We start from the raw sequence: 15,886 nt of genomic DNA, 5'->3' as shown, positions 1-15,886 counted from the left end.
AGAAGCTAAGGAAGGGCAAGGTCTCAGGTCACAGACGACAGCTTTGCCTCTACCCTTTGGTGGAACGCTGGGGTACGAGATCCACAAACCAAGGCAGGGGAGCTGGGCAAGGGAATAACTCTCACACGTGTTTGTCGCTGGCTCAAGTCTGGTCCAGGTGAACATGGATACCCAAGTCCTCCTCTGCGTCTCCAGGCAAAGTGGTTCCAGTGGCCTGAGGGCAGTCCTCCTCCTGCAAAGAGGTGCAGGTCCTGCTTATCGAAAATACCCCAAATCTGGGGTGGGGTGCAAGAAAATGGCATAATATAGATGCGAGGGGATCTGAGTGGAGCACCGATGTTGTCTACTACTCCAGGATAACACAACTTGGGGCTTGAGGTGTGTCCTCCAACACGTGATCCCAACCAATTTTTGTTATCTCAGAGAAGTCCCATCTTGGAGGGACAGAAAAAGGACAGAAACATTTCAGTGGGATGCTCAGATACTTTTCCTGGTCTTGGCTTCCTGTGGTCCCGATTTCCATCTGCTCAACAAGGTGGGCCTGTGTGGGAGTTTATTTTCCTGTATTCCTGGTATGACGTAAGTCAGTCCTGAACCCAATCGTGTTCATGAACTTCTGCTACATAGAATCAGCTCCCTTTTCTTCCCTATTTTTTTGATTATTAAAAATATTTATTACAAGCGGATTCCTTTTCCCATACTTCAAAGAAAACACATAACTGGAAATATACAGAGATGGAAACTGGGTTAAACAAATTCTCAAGTCCTTATCAAGTAACGAATCAATAAAGGAAAAGATATTTTGGAACTTAGAATTAGGGGAAGCTATACACAATTTAGATGGGAGGGGAAGAGAAAAACAAACCAAAATAAAGTCAGATCGTTTACATTTTATAGCCTTTACTTAAGCACATCAAACCGTACTACTTATTTCTCCATGAACTTTTTATGAAATTCAGATCACAGTGTATCATTTACAGATCTTTTGTCTGTCTTCTGATTATCTACACCTTTCACACAGTTCTTGAAAACAGCATCATCATCCCACCTTATTTTGACTTTGAAATTGGCGTGAAGCTGGGATGGGCCAGTGAGATTAAGGAGGTTTCCACTCAGAACGTTCTCCGTAGGAATCCTTTTCTTTTCGAACCTTCTGTTCTTGTTCCTTCCTGGCCTGCTCTTCAGCTCTTCCTTTTTAAATTTTTTCCAGCTCTGCAAGAAGAGCTGCAGGATCATCGTCATCACTCTCCGCTTCAAAATCCACGGAGGTTCTTGAAGAACAGGTACCTATTCCCTGAAAAAGGAGCTCCCCGATTCAGCGACATGCCCATCCAAACCCTTCAGGTGCTGGGGGCTGGTGGAGCTTTTGGTTTAGAGGAGCTGCACCATGCTTACCGTTGAGCCTGGCTGGTATGCCTGCTTCCCTACCTTAGCTCAGAAACCATCCTCAGATCCCACATGTGCTCCTGTAGCCTGAGGTCACGGGTACGTGGAGGATTTGCTGTGCTCCCCCCGCTGGCATGAACAGACGGCAGGTTGATATCACCTGGTATGAATGGTTCAGGACTGTGGCTAGCCTCCTTTCTAATTCTTTGGTATCTGTGTGGCATTCATGGCCCATGTTAGGCGAGATTATCGTGCCTGATCCAGAATCGCTCTTGACCTCTTTTGAGATTGAGTGCTCTTACTGGGTTATTATTTAAAAAACCATTGCTATGTCGGAATATTGTGGTTGTAATCAAAATAAACTTACCACCTCATGCTTTGGCAAGAGTTTGCTCAGGCTACAGTGGCTTTGCAGGGCAAAGTCAGTATGGTGAAATAGCCCCAATGGGCTGGGAACTGAGGATTCTCACTTGGATTTTTTGATGCATTTCATCTTTCCCGTATTACAATCCTTCTCATTTTGGACTTGTAAGGAAGAAATTAATAACAATTGCTGTATTTGATTCATTATATTTTTTGTGTTTTAACAACTCACCTTCTCCTAGTAAATAGGCAATACTTTCTTCCTCTCCTTTGGATGAGTCTTGAGAAGATTGACTCATGTCGCCATCTGTTGAAGTCTCCTTAAGTATGTCAACCAGAACATACAGATGACAGGCAAAAAGGTTTTGATTGGCCTCCTGTTCTTTTCTCTCTTAGCTACTAGAAACTCATTCAGCATGTCCCAGTCTGTGACTTGTCTTTTCATTATTTTAACAGTGCTTTTCACAGAGCAGGAGTTTTTAATATTAATGAAATCTAACTTATTAATATTTTCTTTCACAGATTATGCTTTGGTGTTGTATCTAAAAAGTCATTGTCAAACCCAAAGTCACCTAGATTTTCTCCTGTGTTCTCTAGAAATTTTATAGTTTTGCATTTTACATTTAAGTCTATCATTCATTTGAGTTTTTTTTTGTGGAAGTTGTAAATCTGTGCCTAGATTCATACTTTTTTTTTTTGCATGTGGTATCAAGTTGTTCCAGCATCATTTGTTGAAAAGACTATCTATTCTCTATTGGATTGCCTTTGGATTGCCTTTGCTCCTTTGTCGAAGATCAGCTGACTTTATTTATGTGAGTCTATTTCTGAGCTCTCTGTTCTGATCCATCATTTTGTCTGTTCTTTTTTCAATACAACACTGCCTTGATTACTGCAGCTTTACAGTAAGTCTTAAAGTGGCGTAGTGTTCGTTTTCCGATGTTTTCAACATTTTCTTGGCTATTCTGGGTCTTTTGCCTCTCCATATAAACTTTAGAATAAGTTTGTCAATATCCACAAAATAACTTGCTGGGATTTTGATTGGTGTTGTATTGAATCTATAGATCAAGTTGGGAAGAACTGACATCTTGACAATACTGAGTCTTCCTACCCATGAGCATGAATTTTCTCTTCATTTTTTTAGTTCTTTGATTTCATTCATCAGAGTTTTATAGTTTTCCTCATATAGATCTTGTACATATTTTGTTAAATTTATACCTAAGTATTTCATTCTTGGGGGTGATAATGTAAATGGTATTGTGTTTTTAAAATTCAACTTGTTTTTTGCTGGTATACAAAAAGTCAGTGAATTTTGTATATTAACCTTGTATCCTGAAAACTTGCTATAATCACTTATTAATTCCAGGAGTTTGCCTGTTCTTTCAGATATTATACATAGATGATCATGTAATCCAGGAACAGAGAAAACTTTATGTCTTTCTTCCCAATCTCCATATATTTTATTTCTTTATCTTATCTTATTGCATTAGCTAGGACTTCCAATATGATGTTGAAAGATAGTGGTGGGAAGGAACATCTTTGCCTAATCCCTGATCTTAGGAGAAAAGCATTTATTTTCTTCATTTTCACCATTAAGTATAATGTTAGCTGTAGGTTTTTGTAGGTATTCTTTATCAAATTGAGGAAGTTCCCTTTTATTCCTAGTTTACTGAGAGTTGTTGTCATGAATGGGTATTGGATTTTGTTAAATGCTTTTTCTGCATCTATTGGTATGATCATGTAATTTTTCTTCTTCAGCCTGTTGACACAATGAATTACATTAATTAATTTTCAAATGTTGAATCAGCCTTGCATACCTGGGATAAATCTCACCTAGTTGTGGTGTTTAATTATTTTTATACATTGTTGAATTTGATTTGCTCATATTTTTTTGAGAATTTTTACATCTGTATTCATGAGAGACATTGGTATAATTTCTCTTTCTTGTAATGTCTTTATCTGATTTTGCTTTTAGGGTAATGACAATCTCATAGAATGAGTTAGGAAGTATTCACGCTGTTCCTATTTTGGGGAAGAGAATGTGGAGAATTGGCATAATTTCTTCTGTAAATTTGATAGAATTGACCTGAGAAATCATGTGGGCCTGGTGTGTTCTTTTTTTGGAAGGTTATTAATTATTTTTTTTTTTGGTTATTAATTATTGATTCAATTTCTTTAGTAGATATAGGCCTACTCAGATTATCTATATCTACTTGTGTGGGTTTCATTAGGTTGTGTCTCTTAAGAAATTGGTTTATTTTGTCTAAGTCATCACATTTCTGAGGATAGAGTTGTTCAGAATATTCTTTTATTACCCTTTTAATGTCTGTGGGGTCAGAAATAATGGTCTATCTTTCATTTCTGATATTAGTGATTTGAGTCTTTTTTCTTTGTTTCTTCGTTTGCCTGACTGACACTATCAATTTCATTCATCTTTTCAAAGAATAAGTTTTTGGTATCATTAATTTTCTCTTTTGTTTTCTGGTTTTCAATTCCATTAATTTCTGTGCTTCTCTTTATTATTTCTTTTCACCTATTTGGTTTAAGTTTATGTCACTATTATTCCTCTAGATGGTGGCAGCTTAGATTATTGATTTTATATCTTTCTTCTTGTCTAATATATGCATTCAATATTATAATTTCCCTCTAGGCCTGCTTTTGCAGTGTCTCACACATTTGGATAAGTTGTATCTTTATTTTCATTTAGTTTAAACTGTATGTGAAAAATTGAGACTTCTACTTTGACTTAGAAGTATGTTGTTTAGTCTCTAAATATTTTGAGATTTTCCAGTTATCTTTCTGTTACTGATTTCTAATTCAATTCCTTTGTGGGTTGAGAGCATATTTTTTATGATTTCTCTTTTAAAAAATTTTAACTGTGTTTTATGGTCTGGAATGTGGTCTGTCTTGATGAATGTCCCATGTGAGCTTGAGAAGTATATGCATTCTGCTGTTGTTGGATGAAGTATTCTGTAAGTGTCAATTAAGTCAAGTTGATTGATGGTGCTGTTCTGTTCAACTATATTTTTACTGACTTTCTGTCTGCTGGTTCTGTCAATTGTTGATTGAGATATGTGGGAAGTCTCAAAAGTAATAGTGGACTTAATCCTTTCTCCTTGTAGTTCTATCTGATTTTGTTTCGCGTATTTTACGCTCTGCTGTTAAGCACATAAACATCAAGGATTACTGTCTTCTTGGAGAATTGACTTCTTTATCATTCTTTATCATACAGAATTGACTCTTTGTCACTTATAATTTTCCTTTTTTTTGAAGTTTGCTTTTTCTGAAACTATTGTTATGCAGGTGTTCTTTTGATCAGTGTTAGTATGATATATCTTTTTCCATTTCTTTACTTTTAATCTATCTTGTCTTTATATTTAATGTGGATTTTTTGTTGACAATGTACATTTGTGGGGTTTTTTTTTTCTGCTCTAAATTTACTCTGTCAGTCTCCATCTTTAAATTGGTGCATTTATTTGTAACTGTTTCCTGTTAAAATTCTGTTTATTCCACTTATTCTTTGTTTCTTTCTTATCCACCATTCTTTATCTTGCCTTCTCTGGTTTTAATTGAACATTTTATGAAATTGCATTTCTTCTTCTCTTTTTATTTATTTACTTATTCATTGAAGTACAGTTGACTTACAGTATTATATTAGTCTTAGATCTGTGACATTGGATTCAATATTTTTAGAGGTTACACACCATGCAAAGTTATAATAAAATATTGACAATCACATCCCTATGAATTATTTATTTTATAACTGGTTGTTTGTACTTTTTAATCCCTTTCACTTATTTCATTACTTCCCCCCATCCCTACTTCTCTCTCTTTTGGCAACCAGTAATCTATTCTTTTTATCTTTGTGTTTGTTTTGTAATATTTTTTTTATAGGAGTATAGTTGCTTTACAGTGCTCTGTTAGTTTCTGCTGTACAGCAAGGTGAATCAGCTATACATATACATATATCCCCTTTTCCTTGGATTTCCTTCCCATTTAGGTCACCATAGAGCATTGAGTATGGTTCCCTGTGCTATACAGTCTGTTCTCATTAGTTATCTGTTTTATACATAGTAGTGTATATATGTCAATCCCAATCTCCCAATTCATCCCACCCCACCTTTCCCCGTGAGTATCCACATGTTTGTCTCTACGCCTATGTCTCTATTTCTGTTTTGCAAATAAGTTCATCTATACCATTTTTCTAGATTCCACATATAAGTATTAATATATGATATTTGTTTTTTTCTTTCTGACTTACTTCATTCTGTATGACAGTCTCTAGGTCCATCCACATCTCTGGAAATGGCACATTCTTTTTATGACTGAGTAATATTCCATTATATATATGTACCACATCTTTTTTATCCATTCCTCTGTTGATGGACATTTAGGTTGCTTCCATGTCCTGGCTATTGTAAATAGTGCTGCAATGAATATTGGGGTGCATGTATCTTTTTGAATTTTGGTTTTCTCTGGGTATATGCCCAGAAGTGGGATTGTTGTATAATATGGTAATTCTATTTTTAGTTTTTTAAGGACACTCCATACTGTTCTCTATAGTGGCTGTGTTAATTTACATTCCCACCAACAGTGCAAGAGGGTTCCCTTTCTCCACACCCTCTCCAGCATTTATTATTTTTAGACTTTTTGATGATGATCATTCTGACCGGTGTGAGGTGATACCTCATTGTAGTTTTGATTTGCATTTCTCTAATAATTACTGATGTTGAGCATCTTTTCATGTGTTTGTTGGCCATCTGTATGTCTTCTCTGGAGAAATGTCAATTGCTTAGCATACCAATTCCACTTCTTTTAAAAAAAAGTTTAATAGTCGCTCTAGAGTTTAAAATATACATTTACAACTAATCTAAAGTCCACTTTCAAATAACCCATACAACTCTGTGGGTAGTCTGTATCTTATAACAAAGTATTCCCAATTTCTCCCTTCTGTTTTTTACGACATTGCAATAATTCATTTCGCTAGTTCATAACCACCCAATTAACTAGTTTTTATTTATTTATTTTTACATCTTTATTGGAGTATAATTGCTTTACAGTGGTGTGTTAATTTCTGTTCCATAACAAAGCGAATCAGATGTGTTAGGGAGTGATCTAATCTCATACTTCTACGTGTACCTGTCCAATTTTCCCAGTACCACTTATTGAAGAGGCTGTCCTTTCTCCACTGTACATCCCTGCCTCCTTTATCAAAGATAAGCTGACCATATGTGCCTGGGTTGATCTCTGGGCTTTCTATCCTGTTCCATTGATCGATCTTTCTGTTTTTGTGCCAGTACCATACTGTCTTGATTACTGTAGCTTTGTAGTATAGTCTGAGGTCAGGGAGCCTGATTCCTCCAGCTCCGTTTTTCATTCTCATGATTGCTTTGGCTATTTGGTGTCTTTTGTGTTTCCATACAAATTGTGAAATTTTTTGTTCTAGTTCTGTGAAACATGCTAGTGGTAGTTTGATAGGGATTCCATTGAATCTGTAGATTGCTTTGGATAGTAGAGTCATTTTCACAATGTTGATTCTTCAATAAAACCTTGTTCGTATTAATCTGCTTCTGTTTATGTGTCTTTACTCACTGACTCAGCTGTAGAGGAAGAACTGACATATGTGAGTGTTGATGTGGGAGCCAGACTTGAAGACACCAAAATTTTGTGTCCCAGTGACTGGGATGTGGAATTAGGCACACATTATGGCTGCATGTGCTGAGTCCTGAAATCTGTTCTCAGTGTAATGAGTGACAATCAGGAGGAGCTAAGGTCCAGAGGAGGGAGAGATGGCGTGACTCTCCCTGGCTTCTCTGTATGTCTCTCAACAACAAAATGTGAAGATGATACCTGTCATTGGACAGGGAGGAAAAATTAGACACTATGTGTCCATTGTCAGAGTGTGCACTGGCAACAGTAAGGCTGAGAAAATAGCTGAATGTGTTCAGTCTGACACTCATACAGATAATCAGTCAGGCAAAGATAACGACGGGAGAAAAAGCTCACTAGACGTCAGAACTGCTGCCTCTCGAACAAGCAAAGTTTCCAGCCAGAGACAACGCTCCTCCATGGCCCGGATACATTCCATGTAGATCGAGGCGCCCATCAGCAAGGCAATCGATATCATCAGTGCTGCCCAGGAAAGCAGTCCCATGCCGGTGACAGAAGCCTTAGATCGTGTGCTGGAAAGTCTAAGAACCACTGAATTATATTCACCACAGCTTGATGCTAAGGACGATGATCCTCATGCCATTGACCTTGTTGGGGGCTTAATGTCTGATGTTTTGTGAAGACCATCCAGGAATGAGTATGTTCTTTCAACAGGTTTCCAGCAGTGTAATCACCCCCACCTCCCTTCACAACATCCCATCACAGATAACTCGGGCCATGGGACATGAGGAATCCTGGGACTTTGATATTTTTGAACTGGAGGCTGCCATTCCTAAAAGGCCTTTGATTTATCTTGGTCTGAACATATTTGCTCACTTTGGAGTCTGTGAAGTCTTAAAATGCTCTGAGACAACGCTGAGATCGTGGTTGCAAATTATCGAAGCCAATTATCATGCTTCTAACACCTACCACAGTCCTACACGTTCTGCCGACGTGTTTCACGCCACTGCCTATTTTCTCTGCCAAGAGAGGATAAAGCAAACTTTAGATCCACTTGATGAGATCGCGGCCCTCATTGCAGCCACTGTCCATGACCTGGACCACCCCGGGAGAGCCACCTCCTTCCTGTACAATGCTGGGAGCGAGCTGGCCGTTCTGTATAACGACACTGCTGTGCTCGAGAGCCACCTCGCGGCCTTGGCCTTCCAGCTGACCACTCGTGATGATAAATGCAACATCTTTAAAAACATGGAGAGGTATGACCGGACGCCGCGCCAGAGTATTATCGACATGGTCTTAGCCACAGAAATGACAAAGCACTTTGAGCACGTCAACAAATTTGTCGATAGCATCAACACGCCCTTGGCAGCATTAGAGGAAGATGGGGAAACTGATAAAAATCAAGAAGCCATAATCACTATGCTCAGAACTCCAGACAACCGCAGTCTGATCAAACGAATGCTGATTAAGTGTGCTGATGCGTCCAATCCCTGCCGACCCCTGGGAGAGTGCATTGAGTGGGCCGCACGTATCTCAGAAGAATGTTTTTCTCAGACTGATGAAGAGAAGGGACAGGACTTGACTGTGGTGATGCCACTTTTGGACAGAAATACCTGCAGCATCCCCAAATCCCAAATCTCTCTCATTGACTATTTCATCACAGACGTGTTTGCTGCTTGGGACGCCTTTGTAGACCTGCCTGAGTTAATGCAGCATCTTGACAACAATTTCAAATACTGGAAGGGACTGGACGAAATGAAGCTGCGGAGCCTCCGCCCACCTCCTGAATAGTGGGCGACACTGCCAGGGGCCCTGACGCTGTGTCCCTCCAGTCACTTGGGATTCCTGAGGGCAGAGTTCCTTGGTCCTTTCGTCCCCCGGTCTGCAGAGCCTGTTAGAGCACACAGGGACGTCGCAACCTTCTGTAGCCACCATGTGATGCCACTGCCGTAAAGTGAGACTTAGTCCACTCAAGGTACCTGGGCCTGCTGCGGGGGCACTTCAGAAAGTCACGTGAGAACCACGGTTTGCATTCGCGTCCATTAAAACGCGAGCTCGGGACCGGCCCCGCAAAGGACAGTGATGGATTTCCTTTGTTAACGTAGTTAAGTCTCTCTCTCTCAGAACTAGCCCATTTAGCTCCAGGTTCCTTAGGCACCCGATGCACTTACACAGCATTTAAGAGCTTTACACAACTGGAAGGTCACATCTTTATTTCTTATTGCAGGAACACAGCTTCTGGAAACTTTATTTCTATCAGAACCTGGAGGTGACCAGGCTTTACTTTATCATCTCTTTCTTCTTCTTCCACGTGTGTTCCTGGTCTTACTCTTCCCGGTTCTTCTGCAGGGAGCGGTCCAGCAACTTGTTCTCTGGATGTAACTCTACGTCTCTTTTCCTCCGGATGGTCTCGATGATCTCGTGAGCAGCATCGTGGGGTTTGTCGTAGACCGGCAGCGGCCACGGGTAGACAGCGGGCTTGGCCCCCACGGGCGACTCCAGCCTCAGCTGCAGCTTCTCCCCTGTGTCTTCCCAATTAACTAGTTTTAACCACCCAATTAATTGTTGCTATTATTTTGAACACTTATCTGTTAGATCAGTTAAGAGTAAAGAAAATAAAATATTTAATTCATTTATTTCTTCTCTAATGTTCTTCCTTCTTTATGGAGATCTGAGTTTCCTATTTATATGATGTTTATTTCCTCTGAAGAACTTCCTTTAACTTTTTTTGTGATGCAGTTCTACTGAAGATAAATTCCCTCAGTTTTTGTTTGTTTGAGGAAGTCTTTAATTCTCTTCCTCTTTTGAATGATAATTTGGCTGGATACAGAACTGTAGGTTTGTGATTTTATTTCTTCCAACATGTTAAATATTTCAGTCCACTCTCTTTGCTAACATAGTTTCTGAAGAGATGTTCAATATAATTCTCATCCTTTTCCTCTATTGATAAGGTGTTCTTTTCCCTTTGGCTTTTGCTTCTTTCAAGATTTTCTTTTAGGTTTTCTGCATTTTGATATGATATGCCTATGTGTGGTTTGTCCCCCCCTCTCCTGTATTTATCTTGCTGGGTATTCTTTGAGTTTCTTGGATCTGTGTTTGATTATCTTGGTTTGATGTCTGTCATTAACTTTGGAAAGTTCCCAGTCATCATTCAGATATTTCTTCTGGTCCTTTCTGTCTTTCTTCTCCTTTGGTATTCCCATTACACATTTAGTACAGCTTTTCTAATTGTCCCACTGTTCTTGGATATCTTGTTTCATACTGGTTTTGTTTGTTTGTTTTGTTTTCTTTCCTTTTTGAACTTCAATTTTGGAAACTTCTACTGACCTATTTCAAACTCACTGATTCTTTCCTCAGCCATGTTCCATTCATGTTCAACCTTTGATAAGTCCATCAAAGACATTCTTCATTTCTCTGACAGTGTTTTCATTTTCTAGTATTTACTCTTGATTCTTTCTTAGAACTTTCATCTTTCTGCTTACATTACCCATCTTTTCTTGCACGTTGTCCAATTTTTCCATTACAGTCCTTACCATGTTAATTGTTTTTTTAAATTCTTGGTCTGATAGTTAAAATTTCTCTGCCCTAGCTGAGTTAGTTTCTGATGCTTGCTTTGTGTCTCCAGGCTGATCTTTCCTTGCCTTTTAGTATGCCTTGTAATTTTTTATTGAAATCCAGACACAATGTATTAGAAACTGAGGTAAATAGGTCTTTAGTGTAATGTTTTGTATTTATCTGGCTAGGAGTTAGGCTGTGTTTAATGTTTGCTGTAGCTATAGTGTAAGAAGCTTCAATTTACTCTGATATCCTTGTTTTTGTCTCCCCTGTTGTCTTCGGGTTTCCCTAGAAACTCCTTCTTACATAGAGTCTATGTCTTGCAGCGCACTCAGTTGTAATTTACTGTTATTATACTGCATCCCTGTTGATGTGGTGGTAAGGTATTAAGGAGGGGAAGCATTCTGTACTCTCATGACTAAATCTCCGTTTATAAAAAGGGCCAGAATTCCTGCACTGTGACCTTCAGAAGAAGTTTTTAAATTTTTTTTCAGTTTTTTTCCCCCTAGATCTCTGTGTGAGACAGGAAGGCTGTGGGGATTAGAGTTGGCCCATTGCTCTTCTGGAGATAAAGTTCTAGTGAATTATGTTTCCTTGAGGGCAGGGCTTCGTTTTGGAGAACAGAACCCACTGGTTGTATCTTAACATGGTTATTTTTTTCTCTTATCTTCCCCAAAGTACATGGACATTTTCCCCCAAGTGTTCACAAGTGGGAATCTGGTGACGTTTTTGGAGGTAAAACTTACGGATGTACAGAGGATCCCTGAAGACTGGGCCCTCAGGAGTTTTAACTCTAAAGCTAGTCAACACTCAGCCTCCAGAAATGTGTCATTGACAGTCTTTAGTGCTCCTACCAGTTTCTGGCTCTAGCAGCTTCTGCTCCTGGTAAGCTGTTACTCTCTTGGTTCTATTTCTCCAGTTTTCAGGGCAGTAGTTTGCCCTGTGACCTCAATTCTCTGATAAATCTAAGGAGAGTTGTTGATTTTTAGTTTTTTAGTTTTCTTCTTGTTATGAGGGTGGGAGTTACAACTTATAATCTCTTCACATGTTGGAATGGACACTGGAAATGCCAGTTATTGTTATTATACATTACAACTCCAGAATTTCCTTTTTTAAAAACAGTATTTATTTCTTTATTGGTAGTCTCTATTTGATGAGCCACTTTATCATATTTCCCTTTAATTTATAGAAGTGATTTTTTTTTTGTTCCTTGAACCTGTTTGTGATATCTGCTTTGCTGTCTTTTTGTGCTAATGCAACATCTAGGTCCCCTAGTAGGCCATTTCTTTTGACTGCTTTTTTCCTTGTGAAGGGGAAACACTTTTGTGTTTTGTTGCATATACTATAAGTTTTTATTTGAAAACTGGACATTTTAGGTAATATATATCATAGCAAATGTGAGTTTGTTTCTTTTCTGATATTGTTTCTGTTTATTGTTAATGATTTGTTTGGGCTAATTCTGTGGAGTCTATCTTCCCCCACTGTTTGTGACCTTTGATGTCTCTGTAAAGTGTTTCTTTTTCCTTATTAATTTTATTTTCAAGCCTGACTTCATAGGGGTTGCTCCCATGTCAGAATTGTTTAGTGGTAACTGAATAATTAAAAGTTGTTCTCATCTACCTTGAGCTATTAAGTTTCTGCCCTTGTTCATGGATTTGTGTGTAAGTTGGGAGACACATGTCAACTTCAGACAGTTTACTTGTTGTTCCTGGCTTTTTTTTTTTTTTTTTTTTTTAAACATCTTTATTGGGGTATAATTGCTTTACAATGGTGTGTTAGTTTCTGCTTTATAACAAAGTGAATCAGCTATACATATACATATGATCCCATATGTCTTCCCTCTTGCGTCTCCCTCCCTCGTTCCTGGCTTTTACCTTCTGCTAGCACAAGTCCTCACATTCATCCAGGGACAAACAGATAGCTGCCTTTTCCAGTTTCTCCTAAGAACGTGTGCAGCCTTGTACATGCAGACTGCCTTTGGAACCACCAGGGCTATGTGGAGACCTATCAAGGCCTACTCTGGCTGTCTCATTTCCTGATAAACTTATGCCTAGTCTGATTGCCACAACCTAGCTGACATTGGTCTTTCTTATTTGTCACTAAAATCACTACTGTTTCTGAAAATGTGTGTGGGGATTTTTCCGTATTCTGATGAATATCAAGTTAGCCCTTAGCCTTCCTGGCTGAGAAGGTGCTGGTTTTCATGGCTTACACCAACCTAGAACATAGCTGGGCACAAATACAGAGCTGGGGTGGGTGGCCACATTGGAATCATAGCAACGCTGGGATAAAACACCACGGTGAAATTCTTACCTGAATTGCTTCAACACACATGTTGAAAAAACTACTACTACTACCACACAAGCTTTTCTTGTGTAGACACACCTCAATTTATCTTGTGCCTTTGTTCTATTTTCAGGGTCCTGAAATTTTTGTTTTTGACAATTTCGTCCAATTTTATCATTGCCCTTTGGAGTGAGGATTTGGAGTTACTCTACCATTCAGGACTCTTTGATGGTTCTTATGTCCCAGGGGAGGTTGTGGAATGGGAATTTAGCAAGGTGCTATTTGACACGTTACTGTGAATATCTAGTTCACCCCTGCCTTCATTGGAGTTGGAGGGATTTAACATTACGCAGGTGTTGGTCTTCACCTGGTCAGGTTCTCAGAAGGTGTTGGGACAGGAGAACAAAGGATACTGATAAGAGATAAGTTCAGGTGATTAACCTTGAGCCCAATACTGGCTGTGAATGGAAAAGAAGTGATGACAGTGCTGACGGCCAGAAGGACTGAAAGAGTCAAGGTTCTGGAAGTGAGTTTGAAGTAAGAAAGGTATTTGTCTTGAAGTCATGAGTGAGTTGGAAGTCATTAGGAATTTGGGGTCAGAGGTTGAGCCTGAGTAGCTGTGGACCGGAAGAGTCAGAGGAGCCAGTTATTTGCTACTAACCTATCTTCCTAGTACCCTCAGACGGACCATGACAAGCATCCAGTTTAGTCGACTGTTGGGGAAACTGGAATATCCACATGATTGAAAAAGAATCACCAACAATGAATGGAGTCCAGTCCTAGAATTTGACTAGTAAGGCTCTACTTCCAGCTTTCCCTTCACAAATTGGTAAAAACAAACGCAAACAAAAGAAGAAACAATTTACTCTTCAGCCTCACGGACTTAATAGTCTAGTCTTCCTCTGAGCCATCAGGCAGGTTCTGTGGCCTGTTCTACCCCTTGGGATCTAGTTCATTTCTCTGACCCCAGTGGCTCTTACTGCAATGGGCACCCTGTGTATGACAAAGCAGGAGGAAAGATTTGGACCAAGATAAAGTGATTAATCTTGTTAGAAAATTTGACAAGATAGTTATTAAAAATACGATGGCTAGGAAGTGCATAACTTGAAGAGACTATTTCAGTATATTGCCCCTCAAAAGTATTTCTTTTTTAAAGTCAGTTCAGTTGAGATTTTAAATAAGTGGTTGATTTAATCCATTTGACTAAACTGTTTATCATCAAGACATTCCTTCTGCTCTATTTTTCACCACTCAGCAAGCTGACCTGGCATGAGCACGTGTTGCTGTGGGGCAGATGGGTCCCCTGTGCTTATACCCTTGGTACCTAATTCATTTCCCTTACTCGTTGTTGATTATTCTAGTACATGAAGCAAAGCTATGGAACTAATGTCTGATTTTTCTTTTCTGTGAAAAAATACTTGGTTTGTCATTAATGAACTGGGTCAGTGGCTCCATAATGAATTCAGGCTTTATTGACTCTGATTCCATGTTATTTGAGCTTTTGGAAGAAAATTAAAAGTTTTTAAACCTGTTTTTCTTTTGCATTGATTTCTATGGCAACTAGTTTAATTATGGATCATTAACTACCTCACTTCAATTCTAGTTTCATCAAAGTTTCTTTCTTTTTTTTTTTTTTTTTTTTTTTTTTTTTGCTGTACGCGGGCCTCTCACTGTTGTGGCCTCTCCCGTTGCGGAGCACAGGCTCCGGACGCGCAGGCTCAGCGGCCATGGCTCACGGAGCCAGCCGCTCCGCGGCATGTGGGATCTTCCCGGACCGGGGCACGAACCCGTGTCCCCTGCATTGGCAGGCGGACTCTCAACCACTGCGCCACTAGGGAAGCCCTCTTTATTTTTTAATAGGAAAATTTTCTCATGGAATAAATGTCTCCTGAAAGATTCTTATTCTGCCCATCATGGCTGCTGATGGTGGGGGCTGAAGCCTAATGAAAACTAACTGACCGTGAAATACCAGTATTTTCTTTAAAAACTGATGGAATAGTTTAATTTTAAAAAGACGTTTTCTAAGGCATTCGTTTAAAAATAATTAAATAACTTATTACCTATCTCACACACACACACAGTATGAAAGGCATGTGCCATTTATAAGAGAATAATGAAAACTTTTGTTTTATGTTAGATTGAAGCAGGTACTTGGCACACTGCAGTGAAAATGGAGATTTTGAACATGTGTGTGTATGTGTGTACATTTAACTTCCATGCTTAGAATTACACGAACCATATCCTCCTATTCCTAAGCAGATTTCTTTTTCATCTTTATCCGAGAACAGCATTTCTTAGTCCATCTCCATATGGAATTCTTTTTTTTTTTTTTTTAATTTATTTTTGGCTGCTTTGGGTCTTCATTGCTGTGCGAGGGCTACTCTTCGTTGCGGTGCGCCAGCTTCTCATTCGGTGGCTTCTCTTGTTGTGGAGCACGGGCTCTAGGTGCACAGGCTCAGTAGTTGTGGCTCATGGGCTCTAGAGCGCAGGCTCAGTAGTTGTGGTGCACGGGCTTAGTTGCTCCGCGGCATGTGGGGTCTTCCCGGACCAGGGATCAAACCCACGTCCCCTGCATTGACAGACGGATTCTTAACCACTGTGCCACTAGGGAAGTCCCATGTGGAATTCTGATACCACCGTCTTGCTGCATCATCCCCAAATTCAAGGACAACATCTTTTCCTAGTGTTA

General features: G+C 39.3%; 1 pseudogene; it reads left to right on the top strand.

Moving 5' to 3' along the window:
* Positions 1-7,580: 7,580 nt before the first annotated feature.
* LOC112397785 (high affinity cAMP-specific and IBMX-insensitive 3',5'-cyclic phosphodiesterase 8A pseudogene) lies at positions 7,581-9,147 on the top strand (annotated as a pseudogene).
* The last annotated feature ends 6,739 nt before the right edge of the window (positions 9,148-15,886 follow it).

This window comes from Neophocaena asiaeorientalis, unplaced genomic scaffold, assembly GCF_003031525.2.
Source record: "Neophocaena asiaeorientalis asiaeorientalis breed wild unplaced genomic scaffold, Neophocaena_asiaeorientalis_V1.1 scaffold154, whole genome shotgun sequence".
NCBI classification, from domain to species: domain Eukaryota; kingdom Metazoa; phylum Chordata; class Mammalia; order Artiodactyla; family Phocoenidae; genus Neophocaena; species Neophocaena asiaeorientalis.
This window is presented reverse-complemented; position numbering and strand designations above follow the sequence as displayed.